Raw genomic sequence first — 16,725 nt, 5'->3', positions numbered from 1 at the left:
AAACTGAGTGTCAAGGACATAAAACAACTTAATTATGGTCACATAGCTAGTAAAAGTCAGAATTAGGATTAGACTCCAGGTCTTCCTAATCCCTCATTCCGCTGCTGGTACATAGTAAGTACATAATAAAGGCTTGTTAACTGGCTGAGAATAAATACAGATATGTGTACAATCTGATCCCTATCCTCCTGGAGCTTAATCTGATTAAGGCACTGAGACATATAGCTAGATAGCTATAATACTTGGCAGTTTAGAATAAGCACTACATGTGTGCTATAGATGATAAGTGCTGTAGGACTTCAGATGAAACCTTCTGGCTAGAATTAATGAGGGAAAGCCCTCTGAGGAAAGTGGTGTTTCAGTGGGACTCTAAAGAATGAGTGAAAATTTAGTAGACAAAGAGATGGAGGGGAAGGAGAGAATTCTTGGGGGAAATGGTATTTGTGCTAGTCTCGAAAGATGAGTAGGAACTTAATAGGGAGAGGTGGGGGGAAGGGAGATATGAGAGGATCAGGAATTAATAATTTCAGTGGTGATAGCAGGAATTCATCTTTTTACAGTATATCACCAATTTACAAAGCACCTTCCTCATAAGAAATTTGTGAGGTATCTTGTATGAGTATTTTTATTTCCATTTTACAGATAAACTTCAGCGAATTTAGGTGATTTGTTCAAGGTCACACAGTTATTACATATTGGAGTTAGAATTCATCCCCAATGTTCCACCAGGCAGCTAATTTCAAGTCCAATTTTACTTCTACTTTAAGCATGGTTTGCTATATCTCCAAGCAATACAACTCATGTCTCAAAAACAGTATGGCAATGAAACTCATGTTAACTTTGTGTTAATCCACTTTAATCAAATTTATCAATTGCCTATTTGTTCATAGTTGTGCTACACTGGCAGATTGAAAGGATTCAGGGATAGGGAGTAGATTCAGGATCTGAAATATCTGGGTTTAAATCTCATCTTTGATTCATAGGGTCTGTATGATTTTGGTCAAGTCACTTAATGTTCTAGTCCATTGGTCTCTAGTTCCTATACAAATGGGGACCACTAATCTGTGAGCCACATAGTCACTTAATTTTATAATGTAATATTATCTATGTTTTGTTTTCATTTTAATTTATTTTGTTAAATATTTTGCAATTATATTTTAATCTGGTTCAGGCTATACTTGGGAGTGGTGCAGGCAGTATCTGGACCAGCTTGGTGATGTCTTAAACACAGTGCCAGATTAGAATCAGAAATTCATAAGTTCAGATATGGTCTCAATAACTTACCAGCTGTGTCATTAATCTCTTTTTACCTCAGTTTCATTGTCTGTAAAATGGGGATAATAATAACTTCTACCTCTTAATGTTATGAGGATAAAACTGAGGAATATTTGTATAGTACTTTGCTGTTATATAGATTAATGCTTAAAATGATGATAATAAAAGGTAATGAGACATAAATGCTTTTGCTTCTTGCTCCCAAAGAACTTATATTCTTATTTTTGCTTATTCAAACAAAACATAAACTTCTTGAAGCAAAGCTGGTGCAAAATGATTCTGACTTTAAGTATAGATTGATTCTAACTTTATACCACTTAACCCTTTGAGCTTTAGATACAAGTGTCAGATACTAATGATTGAAAGAAATAAACTAGATAATAATTGGAAAGTGCTTAGCTATTTAAATGTTAGCTATTATTATTGTTATTATTATTTTTATATGGCTTGCTGGCCATATGTTTGACTCTTTTTGCCTATTATTTTCTAAAACTAATTTGCAGAGAAAATGCTAATTTCAATTGTTAGATGGAGTTTTCTTCTCCACCAAGAGTTCTCTATCCCAATTAAATCCAAGTTGCAGTTTATATCCTCACTTATCCCAGAATTTACACTCTCTCTCCATACTTTGGTGGATCAGTCATCTTAATTATCTGCGGGGATTATCTCTAACAGTACTGTTGTAGTTCATTGGTACCTGCCCATCTTGTGTGGCTCTTGTCCATGTCTTCCCAACAGTACTCTATAGGGTTCTTTTTCCCTGGTCCCAAATGGGGCTTTCTTCCAGATGGCTTCATATTGGATGGACAGCAATGCGGCAGACAAGTAGAATTATCAATTATCACTCTGTCACTGGCCCATCCCTGTTTTTCTACTCATATACTTCTGTGTTGATATCTTTTATAAAGACATCAACCTTAAGGGTATCCAAATCCATGCCAAATAATGAGAGAGGACATAAATATCAATGAAAGATGACCTATGGAATTCTCAAGTCTTTTGTGATAAGCAAAATAGTCTTCATTAGCAGTATTCCAAACTTTGAAGATTAGTTAATTTGGTCTTTTGGAATGCACTCATTATTCTATGTAGAAACTAATGAACTGAGGGGAAGCTAATAGAATTATTGATGCCAGCGAGTTGAAAGGGACCTTAGAAGTCACTTAGTCTAACCTTTATACTATACAGGTAAGAAAACAGAAATAGTAGGTAGGTTAAAGGATTTAATACAGACTCAAAGAGCTAATTCTTATCAGAGCTAAAAACTAGAACTAAAGACTTTTGAATACCAATCTTTCTTGTCTTTTTATTCCTAGGTCTTCCATTAAGCCATGCTGCCTTGGAAAATTCTACTTTCCTAAAGTGTTTTAAAATTAGGAAGGAGCAGCCTGAGATGAATGAGATACTTCTCAGGCAAAATCAATGTGAGATCTATGCTTAAGAGGAGGAAAAGATTCATTTAAACAAATGTTAGCTTTGGATAAAAGGCTATATGGTGTCAGATTCTTGGATGGATTTCAATTTGGTTTTTTGTCTTTTTTTTTTTTTTTATAGAATTGAGCAGTGGTGTTAGGACCACTGTAACCAATATATACTGCTGCTATCTCTACCCCAAATGTTTCTAAAGGGTGATTTTAATCCTATTTATTTTACTTATGCTTTTCTTGGTACCTAGACTTAAGAGTCATGTTTATATACAAGAAGATCTTTATTTGATATTTGATCTTTCCCTTGTTATCTTTTGGCTTACCTTTCTTTCATAGACCAATAAGATTCTCTCTTACGTACATTTATTCTTCCATGGATATAGGAGCTTTGCCCTCACTAAGAATCACAAGGGATCTTACAAATGCTAGTTTAGAGTATAGCAGAACATTTGCCAGGAGCATTTTGGAGACACAGATATCCAATAACAATAAGGTTGTGCAGCTGAGGTCTCGACTGGATCATTTATGAACTAAGAACCTAGCCCTGGGAAAAATTTTCATCTCTTTGCCAAGCAAAGCACAGGACTGTGTCAAAGAGAATTTCACCCTCTCCTTTACTCTTCTTGAGGTTTCAGGTCAGTTCCCACACAAGGGCAATATTTAATACTGCATATAAGTGCTTCCAATTCAATTCTTACACAGAATAGGTCCCAGACTTATTCCATCCACTTTTAGTAAGAGAAGCACCATTCATTCAACCAGTTCACACGGTAAACACTGATAACCTATTTATCAGGGATAGCAACAGCAAACTGCAAGCATCTACTGGTAGTGGTGTTCCAGTGTTCAAATGGGTTCCAGCAAAGATTTAGAGAAATGAAATGCTTTCTCCCCATCTTAAATAAACTTCTGCAAATTCAAAGGAAACATTAGGAGTTGTAGTAATAGCAGCAGCAGCAACAGCAACTATTATTTAGATTATTATAGTTTGAAAAACATTTTACCTGAACTCTCTCATTTAATATTTAATAAGGCAAAAAATACAGGGGAAATGAAGAATTAAAGTCAAGTAGATGAAGAAAGCATATTCTCTATATTCATGCAAGTTGATAGGCTTAATTATATTTAACTTCCAAACTTATTTCTGTATTGTTGTTTTAATAATTTTCTTTTATGTCTGGTTATTTATTATAATTGCATAGATAGCCTCTTTCGTTTCCTCATTCTTCACGTTTAGCAAAAAATATTCTCTTTCCTTAGTAGCCACAGTCACCTATGTGATAATTTTTCAATAATGTCCATTCTGTTCATATTGTTTGTGTAGCTATAAAATAGTATTTCTGTGCTTATCTTCCTGTGCAATATTCATTCTCTTTCTGTTTTCCTTCATTTTTTATTCCAGGTTTTTTTTGGCTTTTTAGGGCCCTTGTTAAGCTCCCAACCATATACATAGCCAACAGTGGTATAGGAATAAACAGCAAACATTCTTTAGAAAAATCACTACCAAAACACAAAATAGAATTGGAGATAAGAAAATTTTCCTCATTGGGAAGGAGAAAATCTCAGGAAAGAAGTTACCTTTCTAAGTAGCTCCTTTCCCAGAAACAGAAGCAGTGATGAGAACAAATGACATTGGTTGTTTATACCCTGCCACCAATAACTCAATACAATTATACCAGCTTATCACTTCATAGTCAAAAGGGCAATGATTAAACTTCCAACTTAATTTCCTACTGGGTTTCCAAGGATCAAGAAATGTAGAGAAATAGGGGATGTGAATGATCTAGAATTTGAGATCTAAGTAGCCTAAAGCTCAAATCATAAAAGAAAACAAAAAAATATGGTTTTCAAGAACAGTAACTAAAAAATACTATGTACTTTGTTATCTTCTATATCTTATAACTGAAGAACTATAAGTATTCCAACTAGGTTTCCTAAAAAAAGATTTTGGGATTACTCCTCTGGAGGTTCATTCCTGAAATAATCTTCTTCCTGCTATTTTCATGTCATGTGGAGATTTACCACCTTTCTTTTTCTGAGGAATATTTCATCTAAAATTGCCCAAACCAGTATGTTTCCTTATAATGAATGTTTATTGTATTGGGAAAGCTTTAAGTCATATTTATGACCAAAATTTTTTTCTTTTATTTCAAAATTTTTTTTCTCAATAGTATTTTCTTTTTCCAAATATATGTAAAGAGAGTAGTCAATATTTGTTTTTGTAAGATTTTGTATTCCAATTTTTTTCTCCCTCCTTGTCTTATCTCACCCCTCCCCAAGGTAGCAAGTATCTAATATAGATTATACATGTACATAATATATTTCCATATTTGTCATGTTGTGCAAGAAAAATCAAGCCCAAAAGCAAACAAACCAAACCAAAAATACTATGCTTTTCTTTGATCCAGATTCAGTCTCCTTATTTCTCCCTCTGAATGTGAATGACATATCAAGTCTATCAGAATTGCCTTAGTCAAATTCTTGATTGAATTAACCCCTTTCTGGTTTATACATGTTATAGCTCATATCTGACTACCTATCCTAGTGGATCTGTCAATATACTTCTATAAGTTTATTATCTGGGACCCCCATGTACTTGAACTATTCCTTACTTCTGATATATAAAGTAGAACACTGTCTACCATATGACTAGTGTGACCACTATCATCAATTCCTTGATGACATTGTCTACTCCTTTCCTTTGCTGAAGTCTCTCTCTGGTTATATGTTGAAGCCTGTTTCTATTCATCCTATCCCTTTCACCCACCAAATGTATGCTATTTACGTTTACTTCTTCATAGGCTTTTGGGTTCCATATGTCTGCAGAGTATGCTGTTAGGTAACATTAGTAGGATGTTGATATTTAAAAAGTGGACTATTACTTTCTTGGGCAATATGAGACCATGAAAGGAATTTAGCAGTTTCATAAAGCTAATCTAGTCTAGATTACTTTTATTCCATCTACTTTTATTTAACTTTGGATCCAACTTTTTGCCCATCTGTACTGACTTTCACAGATAAATACACACATGGATAAATTCTACTGATTATCCATCCAATGGCATGCTGAAATATGTATAACAGACATTTTTAATCATCTTCGTCTTTCCTTTGTGAATGATCCAACAAGACTTTACTGCAAGTTTAATTTTTTTTTTTTGCAGAAGATTTCATTTGCTCTGGGGTTTGCTGCATGGTGCTACTGCATCGTGTCATCCAAAAATAAGATCATATGGAAGACTTCATAATCTTCAGGGAATCCTTCTTGAACATGGACTTTGTGCTGGCATAATTCCTCATGAATTTCTTTCTCCCCAGTGAATGCCTATCTTTAAATATCTTGATAATTAATATTTTATTACTCTATCCTTTCAAAAGCTTTTTTTTGTGGGGTAGAGTCAAGATGGCAGTGAGAACTCAGGAAGTTGCCTGAGCTCTCCCCAATTTCCCTCAGGAAAAAAAAATTAAATTAAGGCTTTAAAAGAATTCTGAAGTGACAGAATACACAAAAAGGTGGAGTGAAACAATTTTCAATATTGAAAGTATAATTTAGACCTTTCCATATTTCTTCTAAGTTATCTTAGGGGAGTGCAGTACAATGCAAGCAGTAATCCAGACAAGGCAGCAGGAAGCTCTCACCATCAGCAAGATCAATAATCATATCCCTGTGGGTCTAGCTCACCAGGCCAATGGCACAAAAGTCTGGTTGTGAGGCCTCCAGTGCCAATGCACCAGGAAAACTGCCAGATCTGGAACCCTGGTACAACATGCATGACTAGGATGGACTACCATAACACAGTGAGCAAGATGCCACTGAGGCTCTGTAACATAAAGCCAGTGTATAGGCCCCGGCCTAGAGAGCAAGAAATTTGGAATAGTAATCCTGTGCTCCAGGAACAGAGCTCGTTTTTTTTTTTTGTTTTGTTTTGTTTTTTACAAAATGAACAAAACAAACAAAAACCATAGAAAGCTACTCTGGTGACAGGAAAGATAAAAACACAAACTCAGAAAAGGAGAAAAACAAGAAACCTGTATGTGAAAACTCAAAGGGAAAAATGACTTGGCCTCAAACCCAAAAAAGTTCTCTTAGAACTCAAAAAGGATTTTTAAAGTCAAGTAAGAGAGGTAGAAAAAAATGGGAAAATAAATGAGAGCTAGGGAAGAGAAATATGAAAAAGAACCAACAGCTTGGAAAGGGAAGCATAAAAATTATCTGGAAAAAATTACTCCTTAAAAAGTATATTTGGCCAATTGGAAAAGGAGATACCAAAATTAACTGAAAAAAATTTTTCCTAAAAATAGAATTGTGAAATTGAAGTTAATGACTCTATAAGACTTCTAATAATCAATCAAACAAAATTTTTAAAAATGAAAAAAGTAGAAGAAAATATAAAATACCTCATTGGAAAAACAATTCTATTCTATTCTAAAAATTCTCTTCTAGAACGAGAGGGTAAAATAGTTATTGAAAAAAATCCACTAATCATTACCTGAAATATTTCCCAAAATAAAAAAAATAAAAAGAACATTGTAGCCAAATTCCAAACCTATTAAGTCAAGAAGAAGATATTGCAAGCAGCAATCTCAAAGAGAGGCAATCAGGATTACACAGGATTTAGTAGCTTCTGCATAAAATGATCAGAGAGGTTGGAATATATTTTGGAAGACAAAAGAGTTTAGGTTATAACCAAAAATCAGCTACCCAGAAAAGCTAAGTATGATCTTTCAGGGAAAAAGATGGGCATTCAATGCAATAGGGGACGTTCAAGCTTTCCAAATGAAAAGACCAGAATTGAAGAAAAATTTGGTCTTTGAATACAAGACTCAAGGGAAGCATAAAAAGGTAAATAGGAAAGGAAAATAAAACCCACATTATTTAATAAAGTTAAACTGTTTTCATCCCATGGAAAGATGATACTTGTAACACTTAAACACTATATATCTATTAGGGCAGTTAGAAGAAGTACATTTAGGGGGTGTGGTATGAATTGATTTAATATAATGATAATAACAAGGGGTATTGTGCTTAAAGAAGAGGATGGAGGAGGCAGGATGGGGTAAGTTCTATCATGAAAAGGCATGAAAAATCTGTTATAGTAGAGGAAAAGAAGGGAGTATTGAGAATTATTTGGACCTTATTCTCATCAGAATTGGCTCAAAGAGAGGATGACATACATACTCTGTAAGTACAGAAATCTGTTACCTGATAAAGAAGTATGAGAGGGAAAGGGAAAAAGAAAGAAAATAGAAGGGAACTAATAAAAGAAAGGGCAGAAGGGATAGCAGAAGTAAAAGGGGAAAGAAGAAAGAAAAGGGAATGGTAGACTAATAGAAAGTAGGGAAGAAGTAGTAGGGGAAAGGAGAAAGAAAAGAGGGACTGATAGAAGGGAAGGCACATAAGAGAGGCAGTGATCAGGTAAAACAATGGTAAGGAAGGATAGGATGAAAGGAGAGCTATATAGGTATAAAAGGGGGGAAAGATGAAAAGAAACACATAGTAATCATAATTGTGAATGGGATAGACTTTGCCATAAAACAAAAGTTATTAGCAGAGTGGGTTAAAAACTAAAATCCTAAAATATGTTGTATACAAGAAATACATTTGAAAAAAGGAAACACATATGTAGTAAAGGTAAAAGGCAGGAGCCAGATATATTCTGCTTTAGCTCAAGGGGAAAAAAGCAGGGGTAGCAATTCTGATCTCAGACAAAGCAAAAGCAAAAAGAGACATAAGTAAAAGAGACAAGAAAGGAAATTATATTTTGCTAAAAGGCATCATAGACAATAAAATAATATTAGTACTAAACATCAATGCAACAAGTGGTACAACATCCACATTCTTAGAGAAGAAGTTCAGTGAGTTATAGAAGAAATAGTCCTAGTGGAGAAATGCAATCTTCCCTTCTCAGAACTAGATCAATCTAACCACAAAATTAATGAAAAAGAAATTAAGGAGGTGAATAGAATTTTAGAAAAGTTAGATAGGATATACCTCTGGAGAAAATTGAATGGGGATGGAAAGGAATATATATTTTTCTCAGCAGTACATGGCATCTACACAAAAAAAATCATGAATTAGAAATTAAAAGCTCATAATCAAATGCAGAAAGGCAGAAATATTATATACACCCCTTTCAAATTAGAATGCAATACAAATTGTATATAATAGAGAATTATGAGAACATAGATTAAAAATAAATTGTAAACTAAATAATCTAATCTTAAAAGAATGAGTAGGTTATAGAACAAATCATAGAAACAACCAGTAATTTCAAGAAAAAGAATGACAATAATTGGGCAAAATGCAAAAATGTATGGGATGCAGCCAAAGTAGTATTCAAGGAAATTTTGTACCTCTAAATGCTTACATGACTAAAATAAGAAAAGAGCAGCTTAATGAATTGGGCATGCAATGAACAAATCTAGAAAAAGAACAAATAATCCCCCCACTTAAATATCAAATTAGAAATTCTGATAATCAAAGGAGTAATTGAAATAACAAAATTATTGAACTAATAAATGAAACTAACAGATTTAATTAAAAATAAAATTAGAATGCAATTTGATTTTTTTAAATAGCTTTTTATTGACAGAACATATGCATCACTAATTTTTACAACATTATCCCTTGCACTCACTTCTGTTCCATCTTTTCCCTTCCCTCCCTCCAACCCCTCCCCTACATGGCAGGCAGTCTCATACATGTTAAACATGTTAAAGTATATCTTAGCTACAATATATGTGTGCAGATCTGACCAGTTCTCTTGTTGCACAAGGAAAAAAAAGGATTCAGAAGGTAAAAATAACCTGGGAAGAAAAACAAAAATACAAGTAGTCCACATTTATTTTCCAGTGTTCCTTCTCTGAGTGTAGCTAATTCTGTCCAACACTGATCAATTGGAACTGAATTGGATCTTCTCTTTGTCGAAGATATCCACTTCCATCAGAGTACATCCTCATACAGCATTGTTGAAGTGTATATTGAACTCTGGTTCTGCCCATTTCGCTTAGCATCAGTTCATGTAAGTCTCTCCAACCCTCTCTGTATTCATCCTGCTGATCATTTCTTACAGAGCAATAATAATCCATAACATGCATATATCACAATTCTCCAATTGGTGGGCATCCATTCAATTTCCAGTTTCTAGTCACTACAAAAAGGGCTGGCACAAATATTTTAATGCAATTTGATTTTGAAAAAGAATGAAGAAAACCAAATTACTGGTAATGAAAACAGTATGATAATTGTAGAAATATATGTAGAATAATTACACATGTTTAACATATATTGGATTATTTTCTATCTTAGGAGAGAGGGTAGATGAAAGGGAGGGAAAAATTTGGAACACAAGATTTTGCAAGGTTGAATGTTGAAAATTATTTATATGTATGTTTTGAAAATTAAAAGCTTTAATAATAATAATAAGAAAGAAAGAAACCAACTAGCTCAGAAAAAAAATAAAAAGGGTGAGTTCACCAGTAATGGAGAGGAAATTAAAGACATATTTAGGAGTTCTTTTGCCCAATTTTATGCAGATAAATCTGACAATCTCAGTGAAATGGATGAATATACATAAGAATATGAATTGCTTAGGTTAACAGAAGAAAAAATAAAATATTTTAATAACTCCATTGTAGGGGGAGAGTTGAACAAGCCATTAATGGCTTAAGAAAAAATCTTCAGGACCAGATGAATTTACAAATGAATTCTACTAAACATTTAAGAACAATTAATTCCAATACTATATAAACTATTTGGAAAATTGGCAAGAGGGGAGTTCTACCAAATTCCTTTTATAATAAAAATAATGATGATGATGATGTGTAGAGATTATAGTAATTTATCATTAGAATAATACATTATTACTAGGTAAGATTTATGCCATAAATGCAGGATCAGTTCAGTGTTGGGAAAACTATCAACGTAATTGGCCAGATCAGTAACAAAAATAACAGAAGTCATATAATTATCTGAACAGATACAGAAAAAAATCTTTTGACAAAGTACAGCACCCATTCCATCAAAGCCTAGAGACTGTAGAAATAAATTAGTTTTCCTTAAAATGATAAATATTATTTATTTAAAAGAATCAGCAAGCAATAGGGATAAGTTAGAAGCATTCCCAAGATCAGAGTTGAAAAAAGATGACCAATATAATCACTATTATTTAATAATGTACTAGAAATGTTAACTTCAGCAAGTAAGAGTAGAAAAAGATATTGAAGGAATTAGACTATACAGTAAGGACACAAAACTGTCACTATAGATGTTATGATGGTATATTTAGAGAATCCTAGAGACTCAATTAAAAAACTGTTTGAAATAATAACTTTAGCAAAGTTACAAGACATAAACACAATTCATCAGTGTTTGTATATATTATCAACAAAGCCCAGTAAGAAAAAATAGAGAAATTCTATTTAAAATAACTATAGACAATATAAAATATTTGGGGGTGTAGTTACCAAGACAAACTCAGGAACTGTGTATGTATAGGTCACAAAACACAAAGCCAGATCTAAACAATTGTAAAAATATTAATTGCTCATGGATAGGACAAACTAATGACAATTATACCTAACTTAATTTAATAATTCACTACCATAGAAACAAATGTCAAAAATTTATAGAGCTAGAAAAAAGGAATATCAAATTAATTTTGATTATATTAAATTTTAAAAATTGCACAAATATAAAAAATATCAATAGAATTAATGAAGAAATGAAAAGGAAGGTGACCTATCACTAATAGATCTAAAACTATATTATCAAGCAGCTATTGTCAAAACTATCTGGTACTGTCTACATAGAATAGATTTGGAACACAAAATAACAGTTGTAAATGACTCATTATTTGACAAAAACTGCTGAGAAAACTGGAAAATAATATGGTAAAAACTAGGCAAAGACTAATGTCTCACACCCTATACCAAGACAAGATCAAAGTGGAAACATGATTTATATATAAAGGATGATATTATAAGCAAATTAGGAGAGAAAGGGATAGTTTATCTGTCAGATCTATGGAGAAGGAAAGGATTTATTACCAAACATGAGATTGAGAACATTATAAATACAAAATGGATAATTTTGATTATATTAAATTTTAAAAATTACACAAACAAAATCATGTCCAAGATTAGACCAAAAAGAAGAAAGATTTAAAAAAATTATAGCAAATGTTTCTAATACAGACTTCATTTCTCAAATATGTATATGATGGAGTTTAATTTGTAAAAATACAAGTCATTTCCCAAATAATAAATGTTGAAAGAATATAGTCATATAAAAAAAAGTCCTAAATCACTATTGATTAGAGAAATGCAAATTAAAATGACTCTGAGGTAACCCATCACATTTGTCAGTTTGGCTAATATGATAGAAAAAGAAAATGATTAATGTTAGAATTGTGAGAAAATTGGGACACTAATGCAACTGATACAACAGTTCAGTGCAATTTGGAACTATGCCCAAATGGCAATTGATCTAGTAATACTAATGCTTGGTCTGTATCCCCCCCAAAAAAATCATACAAAAGGAAAAAGGACTACTTTTCCATTGACAAATAATTGGAAGTTTACAAAATGCCTATCATTTGTGAAATGGTTGAACAAGTTATGGTATATGGATGTAATCGAATAATATTGTGCTGTAAGAAATGAACAGGTTTCAGAAAAACACAAACTGATGCTTAGTGAAGTGAGCAGAACCAGGAGAATATGGTATACAGTAATGACAACATTATTCACATTCAACTATGATTGACTTAGTTCTTAGTAATACAATGATCCAAGACAATTCTAAAAGATTCATAATGGAAAATGCTATGCACATTCAGAGAGAGCTGATGGAATCTGGAGATTGAAAAATACTGTTTTCACTTGCCTTTTTTTATGTGGCTTTTTATTATTTTTTATTATTTATTTATTTATTAATTTTGTCCTATTTCTTCTTTCACAAAATGATTAATGTGGAAATGTTTACATGATTACAAATGTATGACCTGTTTTGGGAAGGGGAATTAGGAGTGACAAAAGTTTGAAAGTTAATATCTTATAAAAATGAATGTTGAAAACTCTTTACATGTAATTCGAAAAAATAAAATATTTACCAAAAAAAACACTTTTTTTCTGCTTAACACTCAAGATAGTTATTTTTATATTTGAATTTGGAATTCAATTACCCTTTGTCCAACTTCATCTTGTAATTTTATTTATATGTTTTATGAATTTCCATTTTCATATTGTAATTCTAATTCCTTAAAGGAGAATAATTGATGTCTCCCATCACTATCCTAGCTAATAAAATGGCAATAATAGATTTTGTATAATGGTTTAAGGTTAGCAAAGTGACTTATATAAATTGTTTTATTTGAACCTCACAACAAACTCATGAGGATTAAATGCTATTGGTTGAGAAAGTTTGAAGTGATTTGTTTAGGTTCATACAAGTAGTAAGTGGCAGTTCTCTATAAATGCATGTCCAGCATTATCTATCATGCTATTTAGTTGCTATGGTAGATGACCTTTTTCCACCTCTAGAACTTTTCTTCATTTATTAATTCAGATATATGAGGGAAAAATATTGATTCACAATTTCATCCTCCCTTCATTAAGAAGCAGAAATAATAATTACCTCTTGAATGCACGAGTATTAACATTTCAGAAAGCAGTTAACAAGAAGTTTATTTTTAAATAGAAAAACCACATATAAAATCTCAATTAGCTTTAGTGCTTATGGCAATGAAATGACATTCAGCTTAAATTAATTTTTCAGGTTGGGATTAAGCACTAAAATCCATTTTCTTTTAACTCTTGATGCTATTTTCTGCAAAATGTATGAGTCCATTTTCCTACTATAGTAAATAGAGTCCCTTGAAAATAATTGGTTCCTCCTTTAAAAATAGAATTTTTGGAGCCTCATTGCACTAAAGAATGGCCACAACAAAAGTTATATTTGAAAAGGGGAATTAGAAATTGTTTTAACCAAAATTCAATTCTGAAGGAACCAATCAAATATGAATGTGTCCTTTAATTTTTGCCATTGAGTTTTCCCTTGCAGTCCCTTGTAGAAATCCTATAGGATAATGGGCCCAATACTGCTTCCTAGTTTTTAAGATATAAAATGTGACTTTAAGAGGTTATCTATAGCAAGTCTTTTTTTTTATGGACTATATTCCTTGCATTTCTGATGCAAAAGATTCTTGAGACTTCATAGTCCACATCTGTTATTGTGGGAATTGAGAAATTTTAAGAAATTGACATATGTTTTTTAAAAATCTGACACTTTATGCCTGTGGATTTTTATATTATAGTTAGTAGACAGGGGTATGTGGTAGGAAATATTGCCCTTCATTCAGACTGACATGCCAGTATAAATCTTGACTGTTTGAAAGTCAGGTGCTCGGAAAGCAGAGAAGGCAATGCATACAGGATGTTCTCTAGAATGTGTATAGATATTTTGTAGATAGAAGGCATGGTTATTTATTTTATGGGATAGAAAATTCAACTGGTATTCAGCCAGTGTCCAAGATCATTAGTGTCCAACCTGCAAAACCAATGCTTGACTTTTCCTTATACATTTTAGCAAACATTGCTTAATGATATAGCTCTGCCTACACGAGTCCAATAAAACCCATGTGTGAAAAATAAAACAACCCCAAACTCCCATAAGTCAACCATGCCTGTGTAATAAAAAGTAACAGGTTTGGTTGTTGAGGAGTTTTTTGTTTGTGTGTTCTAAGTCTTCCAACTTCCCTCTTCCATATTTCACACTTTTCCTCCCTCTACAAATACATCCCAAATCCAATAAAGTAAGACCAGTTATGCCCTACCTAGCATTTGCATTGTCCTTACTCTTCTTCAGAGATATCATTAGAAATCTGAGAGGTCTACCCGGGGGAAATGTGTTTGTAGTGTGTGTTTGGCTGAGGGATAGCAAGTGCAGAGAATAGCTGGCCCTAATTATTCCTGAACAGTTTAACAAAGAGGAGAGACTATATGGATGGAGCACAGAAAGAAGAATATTCCAGCTAGTACAATCACACTGGACAATTTCTGGGACTGAGAGGGGGAAAAACTCAAAAGAGAGCTTTAAGTCTAAGTTTAGACCTCCAAGGTGTTTGGAGTCTTCGTGGAACATGGGATTTAGGATAATCATAAAATAAATAATGAATAGAGTGCTAAACTTGGAGACATAATTCACATCCAGGTCTTCTTGACTCTGACACTTAATAATATGATCCTAAGTGAGTTATTTAACCTCTGAGACTCAATTTTTCATTTATGCATGGGGCAGTAATAGCACCCACTTTACAGGGTTGATAGGATGATTGAAGAAGATGATGTAGAATTACTTGCAAACATTAAAGTATTGAGTAAATGTCAGCACTTCTAATCTATTCTCTTTTGTATTCTCTGTGGTACATAAGAAGTTTGATAGACTTATGTGTACTGGCAGAGGAGTCTAACCATTATAATACAGTGTTTTTGAAACTTTCAAAAATAAATTCTAAATTCCAAATAAGAAACTTAAGTTACCTTTTTAGAGTCTGCCTCTATCTTATTAATCCCCTCCAATCAAAGAATAAAAATGTGCTATAGAATTTTAAAGAAAAATAAGATAAAGAATAGTTGGGGGATGGCTCCTGGAGGAGTAACACAAATTAAATTTTGAAATGTGAGTAAAATTAAAATAGGTGAAAAAATGGCTAAGGACTTTCTAAATAGCAAAATCACTTGGAAAATAAAAATAACATGTGTAGGGGAGACTAAAATCAGACTAATTCAAGTGTGGTATACATGTAGAGATAAAAGCAAGAATTATATTTAGTGGGATGATATTCAAAGAGCCTTGAATGTAAGACTTAATATTTCACCAAAGGATGTGAGATAATAATTAATGATTTCGTTGCATTGAGCATAGTTTTTCTAAAGGTGTTATTTTTCTTTATTATTAATAAAAGAACCATATACAAAAACACATATTCAAAAAATAGTAAACACTGTGGAAATTGAAAGGTTATGGTTAATTACTTTTTCAGATTCACTGAGAGTAAGCACTGGGAGTTTGATATAAGATGCATTGTTGTTTAATAGGCTTTTCTGATTGGTATAAGAATAAAACTTCCTAATCTGACCAGAGCTTTATAATGGACAAGCAATATAACTTAAGTCACAAAAACAGTGAATACTGGTCATATTATTTGAATTCTAATCATTCTTGATCTCACTGGGTTTTTAATTTCAAACAAATTTGAGAAATAGGAATTCTAGGATATTCTCATGGAAATGATTGTGTTTCACATCTACCACATATTTAATCATGAACTTCTATAGGATTGAGAAGTGATTCTTTCGGATATAGCTTAGCACTTTGGACTTTCTGCCATTAACCCTAATATATAAAGACATAAGGTGGGACAATGATTAGAACCCTGGGCCTAAAACTGGAAAGACCTGAATTCAAATCTGGTCTCAGAAAATTACTATCTGCATATCACTGAACAAGTCATTTAATCCCCCCCCCCATATGTCCATTATCAAAAAGAAAAAGAGGAAGAAGAGAAAAAAAATCAACAAAGTTAATCAATGTGTTGAAAAATATTGACATTATATGCAATGAGATAAAATAAAATGATATTTGTAAAGATAAACCTTGGAAAATAGGAGAGGCTTAATAAATGCTTATTTTCTTCCCTTCCCACTCCTCCAACTAAATTTACAAAAGAGCAGAAGAAGGAGTCCTATTGTATCTCTTCATTGAAACTGAGCTGCTTCTCTTCCCCCCTCACCCCACGCACTCAGTTAAATGTAGAAATCTATCTTTCTCTATAAGGAAGTAAAAAGGAACAGGTATAACAGAAGGAGGAGGGTAAACTGATAAAAGGGAGATTATATTGGGAAAGGTAATGATCAGAAGTAAAACACAAGGAAGGAAAGGGTAGAGAGTAATAGGGGGAATAAGCAAATGGAAAAAGAGCATGAAGGGAAATATAATTACTTATCACAACTATAAATTTAA

General features: G+C 32.6%; 1 protein-coding gene across 5 annotated transcripts in view; it reads left to right on the top strand.

The window, feature by feature from the left end:
* Nucleotides 1–16,725, top strand: part of DPP6 (dipeptidyl peptidase like 6) — a 1,195,887-nt gene that overhangs the window by 631,980 nt on the left and 547,182 nt on the right. The window lies entirely within an intron of this gene.

The sequence above is a fragment of the Sminthopsis crassicaudata genome, chromosome 5 (assembly GCF_048593235.1).
Source record: "Sminthopsis crassicaudata isolate SCR6 chromosome 5, ASM4859323v1, whole genome shotgun sequence".
NCBI lineage: Eukaryota > Metazoa > Chordata > Mammalia > Dasyuromorphia > Dasyuridae > Sminthopsis > Sminthopsis crassicaudata.
This window is presented reverse-complemented; position numbering and strand designations above follow the sequence as displayed.